At 35.6% G+C, this 11,456-nt stretch overlaps 1 long non-coding RNA gene across 2 annotated transcripts; it reads left to right on the top strand.

The window, feature by feature from the left end:
• Positions 1-5,643: 5,643 nt before the first annotated feature.
• On the top strand, positions 5,644-6,913 carry LOC113463268. 2 transcript variants are annotated; one of them, XR_003387238.2, is made up of 2 exons: positions 5,644-5,708; positions 6,272-6,913. It is a non-coding gene; the product is annotated as an uncharacterized LOC113463268 (long non-coding RNA). The 2 variants fall into 2 exon arrangements; XR_003387237.2 differs by having other exon boundaries at positions 5,652-6,155.
• Positions 6,914-11,456: the final 4,543 nt, after the last annotated feature.

The following is an 11,456-nucleotide window of genomic DNA, read 5'->3' as shown; positions in this document are numbered from 1 at the left end:
ATCCATTTTATGCCAGAGCTTTCTTTTCCATTAAATATATAAATGCTTTTCGAATTTAAGTACCTGTCTTTTCGTTAATTTCAAGTAGAAAACATTCTCCGGTAGACCAAAGAATCCGTCAACATCCCCGACGTAATGTTTTTCTTCTATTATTCAAAAATCAATTTTGAATCCGAGTGAACGTTTTAATTTTTATGCAACTCCAATCGCCGTCCTGTGGATCGACCTCTTACGACTACTATTCTTCAAGTAGAACAGGTAAGAGTAAAATTAATTTAAACTTTGTTTGTCGGTTCTAACAACGATCTGTTTAGCGTATTTTTAGTTAAACAGGAACTGGACAACAGCTATGGTTGTTCTTCATTGTAATATAGAAGAGAAGATCACTTTCCTCCTTTTTCCACATCTCTCTCCTTTAACACCGGTCTTGAAACAAGGGAGGAAGAGAGGGCTTTGTTTTTTCACCAGAATCTAATGAAGAGAGATGGTCATCGCACGAACGGTGGCTTGGGGGGGTTAAAAGGGGTGGAGGAACGTGGATTAGAGGGTGGCTAGCTTCCATGGAGGAAGCCTGAGGGAGGGAGGCAGAGAAATAGTGGAAAAGAGGGTGGTACTTTCTGGAGATTGGGCTGGGCTGGCCTCTCAACTCCCATAGGGGCTTCGCCCTCCCCAGCCTGGTCACGGAAACCCTTCTGGCCGGTTGGGTTAGAAAGTGAGGGTTGCATCCTAAGCTTCTCGAGAAGTTTAGGATGCACTTGGGCCTTCAAAATGATAAGACGGGGACGCGTTCTTAGCCCAAAACTCATTACATATTAAGCAGAAGCTTAAGAAATATAAGATCTCTAACTTTGAATTTTAGATCTCAACTTTCTTCCATAAAAAATAGTATTAGTCAAATGATTGACTAAGAATTTGATATTGAAGTTATGATCTAGCCTTAAATACATGATTATCCAGTTTAAATTAGGATCAAAAATAGAAAACTAAATCTTCATAACTGGATAGACCATTAAAATTAATTCTATTTGAATAAAACTTCGAAATGAATTAGATTTGATAGTATACATCATGATGGTGCTTGACATAACTAAAATATCATGACCGATCTTGCTTAAAATCAAATAATTAAATATTTTATGGTGGGCTCTGGAAAATGATCTATCGTAAAGTGAGAACAAGATTAGAATTAGAAATATAAGAAGGACAAGAACCATAATTTTTTCTTGATACTGATTTTGGCTGAGGATCAAAATTAAATAAAATTCAATATGAAATAAAATGACTCTAAAATTATGAAACATGATAGCAACTGCCATGTCAAGATCATGAGGAGATCTAAGGCAGATATATATATATGTAGAAAGAAAGAGAGCTCGTAGCAAGACCATTGGTTTTTTTGAATACTAATTAGATTTGATGAGTGATAGTGGTATAATAAAATATCCACAATACATGTTGGATTTCTTGATCTCTTTGCAAAAGAATACTAAAATCTTGACCTTAGGATAAGGTGCCACAATTCTTTACCCATGACATCAATTCCTCTTAATTAATTGACTGAGGTAAAAATCATAATTCAAACATGATTAATTCTTAGCAGAAGCAAAAAAGAAAAAAAAAGAGTTCTCTTATCTGCTTTTCCTTGAACAAACGCCATCACAAATAACCCCAGAGTTAATTGTCATATTTGACACCATTGCATGGTCATAAGATCATATTCTAAATCGAATCTAAGTTAAATTAACCCTAAATGCCTTCATAATTTAATTAAATGATTCCAAGTCATCCTCTCTTTTTTTTTGAAAGATCAACTTTATAGTCCAATGAGTCCCAAATCAATTCATTCTGAGTATGTTCAACTCGAATATCTTCCTTTTTTTTTCTAAAGCTTTCTAACATTTTTAGCAACCCTTAAAATTTTCTCCCTCTCATGTTAAACTCACACAAGCTTCTCTATATTAATTTCCTCTATTCAAAATTAGATTTCACCAGCAGTTTCAATAGCAGTGGTAAAAGATCCAAGATCTTCACAAAAAACTAACTTGACTTTAAAAGAATTTAACACAAAAATCTAATTTGGTCTAAGGATTACTAGAATTCCACCAAGACATGGACAACCAAATCAACTCTATCAATAGAGAAATATCTTTATTCGAAGCACTCACTACAACAAAAGAGATTCTTCGTGACAAAAAAATTAGATAACAAAAGAAATTTTGTCAATAAAAGTAAAATTTTGGTGATGAAATGTAACTTTCATCATGCTGCTAGAGTTAGTAATTATTTTTATGATGGAAATTATTTTTTTAAAAAAAAATACGTCACCATTTCTTCCATTTGGTGGAAATATTTTTGTGGCGACCTTTACAATATCGTGATAAAATTTATTGTCGCTAAAAATTAGTAAATATTTTTTATTTTGATGACTTAAATTTTTTATTACTTTTTTTATTTATAAAAAGTAAAATAATTTATGATTGCTTTCATGATAAAAATAATAGTATTACCAAACATCACGCGCTAATTCCCTCCATATGGAGGGAATATTTTTATGATAATTCTTAATGTATCATAACAAAGTTTATCAACATTAAGAATTCATAAATTTGAGACGAAATATCTTTAGTCACTAAATATTTATGCTTTTGGTGACCTAAATTTTTCGTCATCTATTCTTGTTTTATCTAAAAAAATAAGTAATTAGCTATGAATGCCTTTATAATGAAAATAATTAGCTATGAATACGGCAAGTCGATCCCTCTGCACCTGACAACAGTAACGACTAATTTTCTTGTGAATCAGAATGGTTATGTTTATCTCACAATAGCTCTATTAACTATCTAATAACTAGAACAGTGTTCCGACCTTCTCCAAAGAGTATAAATGCAAAGAACAAGAAGAGTCCAAGAACTACAAAGACAAATCTACTAAAGCTAGAAAAAGAAAGCAGAAAGAGAGAGCTTTAAAAAAGATATTGTTCAAGTGCTTTCATTACAAGCTGAAAGATCACATTTTCTACATTAGAGAGTTGGTGAAGCGCCATCAAGATCAATCAAATCAACCAACACAGTCTAGTTCCATTTATTATTTTGTATTTATTATTTTGGAGCTATATTCATTAAGTTTAAATTTTTTTATTATTTGTTGTAACAAGTTTCAAGAATTGAAACTTGGAAGAAAAGTCTATCCAAATCTGAAATTGAATTATGAAGATTTTGGTTGATTGCCTAAGAAAATCAACTGGGTTGGTTGAGAACATGCAAAACAAGCGGTATAGATTTTGGTTAATCTTTTAGAAAAATCGACAAGATTGTTTGTGAACCTGAAAAACAATCAGTTGTATATTTTGGTTGATTGACCTAAAAAAAATCAACTGGATTTGGTTGTGAACTCGAAAATAAATGGGTTGTAATATGGGTTATAGATTATAGTAAAATTTTCAAGAAAAAAATCTTAGAAAGTGGACGTAGGTGTAGAATTAGCACCAAACTACTACAAATCTTCTATTTTCTGAAATTTATTTTCTTCTATCAAGCATTTAATTTCGATGCATTTAATAAAAAATTTTGAAAAATCTAATTCACCTTTCCTATTGGGCTACATATCTAGGCAACAAGCTATCTCAAGAGTCGACCCTTGGAGTACAATGAGTCGACCCTTGGAGTACAATGAGTCGACCCTAGCACATTAATATAGACTGAAAAGCCTTCACGAGTCGATCCCTGTATCTCATTAATGGACCCCAGAACAGTCTCAGAAGACAGATAGAGAGCAATCAAAATCAGTATGTTGGTGAGTCAACTCATGAAGATAACGAGTTAATCCCTGTCAATGGATGAGTCAACCTATGAACCAAAAGAGTCGACCCCACAATGGCTATAGGCAAAATTTATAACGCAGCAAAAGCAAGAGCTATTTTGAGTTGACCCTTGAAAATCACGAGTCAACTACTGAAGATCATGAGTCGACCTTTAAAGAAGTCGATCCGTCTATGGCTGACAACAATAACAGCTAGTTTTTTAATAAGTCGGAATAGTTATTTTTGTCTCACAACGGCTCTTTCAGCCTGTCTAACAGCTAGAAGTATCTTCCAACCATTTTTTGATGGTATAAATGTATGGGACACCAAGAGAAAAAGTAGTCTTTGAAAAAGAAGGAAAGGAGTTGACAAAAGAAAAAAAATTCAAATGCATTCATTAAAATCTGAAAGATCACATCCTCCACTATTTAGAGAGTTGGTGAAAAGAATCAAGTTTATTCAAGGCCAACCAACTGCTTCGGAGCTCCATTAATTCCTTGCTTATTTATCTTTAAAGAGATGTAATTTATTTTGTCACTTATTTTTCTTATACTCTGTTGTAACAAGTTTTAGGAATTGAAATTTGGAGGAAAAGTTTATCCAAATCTTGAATTGGATTGTATTAAGCCTAAAAAAAAGCTCGGTGATGGTTTTGGTTGATTTTTAGCAAAAATCAACTAGGTTGATTGTGAGCCCAGTCAAAACAATCGGATTATAATCTCGGAGGAATTATAGTAAAAATTTTCAAGAATGATGTCTTGGAGGATACACATAGGTGCAGGGTTGGCATCGAACCACTATAAATTTGTTATATTTGTGACATTTGATTTGTGGGCCTTGTGCTATTGCATACTTACCTACAACTCATTTTTCAATTGCAAATTACACACACCTTAAGTTTTCATTCCGTTGTATATTGTAAGTTTTGGAAAAGCCCAATTCTACCCTCCTCTTGGGCTGCATAGCTGGGCAACAATATATGTCTCAATAAAGTCTAGGTCCATTAAAATTGCTTCAACCTTTCATCTTAATTATAGATAAGCTGACACCTCACTTTATCTTAATACTAATGTCAATCTAGATAGCTACACAATCAGACTTGCAATAAAAATGATTGATGATAAATAGGGAAAAATCTTAAACTCTAACCATTGACTAAATTTATCATCAGTCTTAAAAAGTTTTTGCCTCTTGTTTCTGATACATATGCCCAGATATTTATTATTTCATATGTATAAGTAGTTAATTCTAATGTATACACACACATTTTCAAAGAATTCCATGTTGATATTATATAGTATTTGCTTGCTTCTTCATTTATTTCTTTTAATACTCCTAAACAATATTATTTGTTGTATTTATGCATACAATTTAAACATTAGTAAACGGAGAATTTCCTTTTAACATATCAACAATGTCCCGATTTTATCTCTTATTCTATTTGTCATAACAATTTTTATTTGATTTCTTTTGTTGGAAAACCTTTGTTCACTTAATAACAGATCTCCCAAACTTAAAAATAAAATATAGAAATAGAAAGTATTTTGTTATAAATGGAATATATTCAACCATTTTTTGCAACATACAAGCACAACTGAGGTACAAGTATGCATGCGATTGACATAAAAAAGTTTGGTCTTATACTAACAAAGTTCTATATATTCAGACATCCACTTTACCCAAGGGAAAAAAATTTATCTGTATTTTGACCTCAGGAGGTTATTAGGAGGCTGACATAAGCGATGACATAGGTCCCGGAAAAAAAGAAAAAAGACAAAAAAAAAAAAAGGTCCTCCGGATGTAAGTTACCGTAGGTGACGAGAACTTGCGGCTTTATAGCTGCAGCGGCTCCTGGGGCTCTTTCCGGTGGCCGACGCCAGCCCAGATCGGCTCCCCCGCCACCGCCGCTGTAGTTTCCTGCTCTCTCTCTCTCTCTCTCTCTCTCTCTCTCGGAGCTAAATATTTGAATTGCTCCCTTTCTTTTCCACCCTAGCAGAGGAGCTACTATTTTGAACTGCTCCATCTGTACCGCCCCCTCCCCCTTCTCTCCGGTCTTATAAAACTTCTCCCTCCCCTCCCTTAACCGTGGTGGCGGAATCTTGCGTGCCCCCTTCTTCCACCCTCTACACCTCCTTCATCCATTTCGGAAGTCTCCAATTGCATGCTGGCTTTCATACGGTGACCACATCTCGTGTAGCTGCACCCCCTCTCCTATTCTCTGATACGCACAGGCCTCACACACCTCTCCTCCGCTTCCCTCACCAACCTGCGGTGCCTCCAGCCGTCCGACCGGCGGCAGCATCTCCACACCTCCCCTGATCATCTCCTAGGCCGCCCGCCAGACTTTTTTTTCCTGGTGATACCCTTCGCTGATAGAATCTATTTGGCCACATATATCTCCGTTAATCCTTTTTTTTTGGTACATATATCTTGGTTCTTTCATCATCTCCTATTTCACTATCCTCTTAACAGGAGACGGCATGAAGTCGGCCGACGGCATGGCACGAGAGGGAACTTTCAATGGCAGCGGAGGAAACCTTCCCAGGAAGCTAGCTTTGCAAGGACTCTTCCTGATGTCACTGGCTCTGGCATGTCTCTTCCACCCAGCACTAGAAGCACTCTCGGCTCGCGAGTCCTTCCCCGCGGCCTTCTACTACCTTGCTCTCTGGGTTCTCTTCCTCTCTGGCCTGGGGTATATGCTGCTGAGCGTGTGGGCTTCCGACCACCCCACTTCACAAAGTGCCCTGGCCAAGCAACTTGTCAAGTGACCGATGACTGCAACCAGGTTCCTGTTTCCTTTTGCTTAGATTGCAAAGGAACATGTATACAAAAATACGGAGAAAAGAAAAAGAAAAAAAAAACTGTACTAATATATGACTTGTTCCAGATAAAGAAAAAACCTGATTCCGTTTCTAGCAGCAGAATCCAGGAAGGCTTGGGGTTCAGGGGAGAGAAGATTTCGTGCACCGACTCTGTTTCATGTTGACATAGGGTCCCAAAATGGTGGAGCACAATCAAATCCTCCATGCTATCTTACCTCTATATTCTTCTCTCCATGTTATCCTTTGACGTAACTTAAATGTTCAGATCCTTCCTGCTTATAGTATCTTTTAATTTGTTCTTCTTTCATCGCTTATCTTTCGTTTTCTAGAGTGTGTTTTCTTCCTCTGCTTCTTCGGCTGTACATACTTCTACTTATTTTAATCATATTTGGTGGCTAATGGAGTATAATCTCCTTGGCTTCCTCAGAATGGAGGCACAGATATGGAACTTTCTTCCCTAATTTTAACATAAGAAATGAAAAACCTAAGGCGAGGCTTGTCATCCCAGTGTTAATTCTTTAATTCTGGCTTGTTTTTTTATCTCTAAGTTGTCATATGAATGGTAAATCTATATAATCTACTACCAAAATAGTAAGTCTTGGTGATTATATTTTCCAGGTAATCAAAACAAGTAATTATTTCTTTGAAAAATCATCATCCTTTGTTATAAGAGAATGTTCGCACCTCATTTTGGTGCATATAGAACTATAGAAGGCTTTATTTTAAACCTTAAAAGATGTCCCAGAGAAGAAAAAAATCAAGGGCACCCAGGAGCCGGGTGTTGCAGTCACTGGGGACATCAGTGCAACAACAACCTATTTCAATATGTTAATGATGTTGCTGAAACCTGGTCATGTGTTCATCCTGTGACGCATCTTAGATGTTCTTCAACAAAATTGCAGCCAATTTGGCCAGCGATGGACATGGGACATCAGTCACCCTTATTTATCATAAACATATAACTAAAATTATCTATTTAATTTATTGTTCAAATATATGCAAAGTAATAATTAATGCAAGAGATTTCAATTTAGTCTTCTTACGTCATGACAACCTCTTGAGAAAAAAAATATATGCCACTGTCTATGGTATCACGTGTTGACACCCTTTAAAATAATGCTTGAACATGACCGTCAAGGCCACATCTACACTTGTAGGGTGTCAGCTGCCATTGTATTAAAAAAAATATAACCATTAAGTGTATAAAAAATAAAATTTTTAAATCAACAAATATTGGTTTGTTAACTTAATATCCAAATAAACTATCTCTTCTACATTATAATCACTTCTGGCCCATCAAACCTAATATTGCCTAGCTATGCACCCCAAAAAAAATAAATAAATTAGACTTTTTTTAAAAAATAAATAAAATATGACAAAATAAAATTTTATGAGTGCGTGTAATTTGCAATTGATAATAAATAGTAAATGAATATGTAAGAGTTCAAAGTACATAGATCAAACACCATAAATACAGCAAATTTATAGTAGTTTCATACCAACCCTGCACTTACGTTTACTTTGCAAGACATTCTTTTTAAAAATTTTCACTATAATTACTCCAAGATAACAATCCAATTATTTTGACCGGGCTCACAATTAACCTAGTTGATTTTCACTGAAAATCAATCCAGTTGATTTTAACGAGCTTTTTTCTAGGCTCAATACAATCCAAATTAAGATTTGGATGGACCTTTTCCTATGTTTCAATCTTTGAACCTTTTCACAACAGAGTAGAAAAAATATATGATAAAAATAAATTACAGCTCCTTAAAGACAAATACACAAAGAATAAATGGAGTTTTGAATCAGTTGGTTGGCCTTGAATACCCTTACCAACTCTCTCAATAGTAGAAGGGTCGACTCGTAATCTTCGGGAGTCAACTTGAAATAGCTATTGTTTTTGTTGCGCTTTGTCTTTCATCTGTAGCCATTGTGGGGTCGATTCTTTTGGTTTAGGGAATCGACTCGTCCATTGATAGGGGTTGACTCGTTATTTTCATGGGTTGACTTACCAATAAACTGTTTTTGACTGCTCTCTGTTTTTTTTTATCTGTGGCTATTCAAGGGTCGACTTGTTTACTTCTGAAGTCGACTCTTGATCAACAGTAATCAGCTCGCGATCTTTATTAGTCCATTACCCAATTGACCTTAGAGCTTTAGTTTCCTAGAAAATATAAATAAATAACCAAAAAAAAAATCCAGACATCATGGCATATATAACCTAGCCCAAGATGCATTACAAAGCTTCTTGTAGGAGTTGTAAACCACTAGACTTGTGTCGCCTTGACTAGTCTAACACTTCCACTCCAGGAAATGGATGGATCACCTAATATTCCTTTGACTGGATTTACTTTATTCATGGGCGTGTCTGTTTGAGCTGATGACTCACAAGGTCAAGGTATACTATAAGCAACAAATGATGCCTCCTGAAAACTAACTCCAATCGAAATTAGACCTCGTCCTATTCTCCGAGAGGCAAGGGATGGATGATATCATCCGAAGAACTGTTCATTGGTGATTCCGAGATTTTGTTAAATTTATAAAAATAGTTGAATTAGGACTTCTGGCAATAATCATACCTCTTTGCTTAACAATAGTTCCAGGTTCAAATCTTTAACGGCGAAACTTCAAGAATTTTCATGATCTTATTGAAATTCTGATGCAACTCTTTTTGGGAACCCATCTTTCTTCTCAAAAACAGAAAAGTTAGTATATTTTATTAAGAAAATAACAATAGAAAATAGTCAAACCTTTTAAAGAGAGAGAAAAGGAGGGTAAGGAATTCCTGTGGTGCTATATTATAAGCAGATATATGTTTTTTTTTTTTTTTTTTGCTAAAGCAGGTGTTTCATATAATACGGTTACGAACACATCCAATAAAATTAGAAAACAATCCGTGGCCATGTAAGCAGCCACTTAATCCACGGCTCTATTTGCCTTCCTAAATGCATGCTTTGGCCTGAAAAGCTATTACATCTCTATCCATCGCCCAAATATCTCGAAGTAGGAGGTGATCTAATCCTACACCGCTCGAACATTTTTGGATCCAACTGATCACTATGACCGAATCATCCTCCAATATGATAGAGCTGGCCAGATATGTGTTCGTAGCCAATTTCAGGCTAGCCGTTGGATGCTGAAACAAATTAGAAATACTTCCTATGAGTCAGGGGTCATGCCGCTATATATGTTTCCTTCATTACACTTCATGTTTTCTGCTCTAGCTCAACATAGCATTAGTTATTGAACTCCACGTTATAATTTATAAAGGAGCGAGAAAAGGTTGGTGCAACTTACAGATTTGTTGTTCAATATAGTGGATCAATGATTGTAAAACTCTCCAGTTATTGCAAATTCTTTTGTGCATGCTATAAGCACAGTCAAAGGATCAAAGAACCCCTCGCCCCACGCAACAGTGACATACCGGATCAGCGCTCCACTCTTAGCTTCTTCGTTTCCCTGGTCCCACACGTTATGAGCGGCCAAATCAGACAGTGACTTGTCCAGCTGTTTCGCATGTCAATCACAACCCCAAAAAATTTATCAATAAAAAAAATCACAATAAGAAAAGATGGAGGGCAAAAAAATTGCACCTCCTTTTGATACCTTGTCATGGATGCAGAATGGGTTTGTTGGAGGTGGGACGGCGCATGTAGCACTGCATGGGTACGTAGGCAAAACCTACGGTCATAATTTTTGTCATTTCAATCATATCAGCTGATGTTATGATTTCAATCATGTTATTGTAAAGGTTTTACAACTCCAAGCACATGATTTGCAAATATATCAATAGTATATCATCTGCTTAAGTCTTGATTTTTTTTTTATGCATCCCCAGATATTGAAAAATATATTAATAGAGAAAATGATTGTGTGTTGGTCAAAATAATGAAATAACTGGATGGGAAAGGAGATGGAGGAGGCCCTTGTTATATGGCAGATTTTAAAAAAATTTCAGCGCAAGACAAAGAATGCAACCATAATATAGCTCAAGTTGCCAATTTGCAACCTCCTTTGACTAAAAGAGATTCCTTCTTAGAGAGACTTTTATCTTCATGACATCAGTAGACATGTGCTATAAAGACTTCCTGCGACAGAATGTTATCATTGATTAATTAGAACAGAAAGATTCGGGGAGGAAGGAAAAGTAAGAACGTAAAATTCTCGTAATAATGTAAAATATTCAACCCCTGAGAAGTGAGAAGCGATAGATTATGCTAAACTTCTTTGATTCAAATGTTCCTTCCACTAGTTTCATCATTTTAGTAAACTCTCATGACTCATAGTATTTTATTTTTTGAGAAACAGGCTAGTTAAAAGCTCAGTAGAATGTCATAGCAGAGGTGGGAGAGAATCTAGATCTCTTGTACCAACTCCCAAAATATTTATTTAACTCTAAGCATAGTTTGAATTAATAATTAACTTTATAAAACAAGATAATTTAGATTTCTTTTTTTGTTGTTGCTGTTGTTGTCAGCTGATAGTCTTTGAACTCATTTCATGCTATATCCAGGTTGGATGAAAAGCTTAGCCTCTTAGATGTTAAGGTGAATAAGAAAAGGTGGCAACTTGGACAATTTGAACCTGGTAACGTCAACCCCCGCCTAGCTATGGCAGGAGACTTCAGGATATGTGCTCACCGAATAATTTGATGTGGCGTGTTGAATCAACTACAAATATACACTTGTGTTTGGAGGTACTGAAGATGGTACTGAAGCAATCCGCCGAGAATCAGTCACGAAAACTCATTAGTGTTTGGAGGTTGGGCTGCTGGGCCAAAGGAGAGGAATGAGTTGAGAACTCAGCTTGGTTCAACAAAATGATCCTTGCAA

This window comes from Phoenix dactylifera, unplaced genomic scaffold, assembly GCF_009389715.1.
Source record: "Phoenix dactylifera cultivar Barhee BC4 unplaced genomic scaffold, palm_55x_up_171113_PBpolish2nd_filt_p 000100F, whole genome shotgun sequence".
NCBI lineage: Eukaryota > Viridiplantae > Streptophyta > Magnoliopsida > Arecales > Arecaceae > Phoenix > Phoenix dactylifera.
Note: the sequence above shows the minus strand (reverse complement) of the source record. Positions and strands in the feature narration are given on the sequence as shown.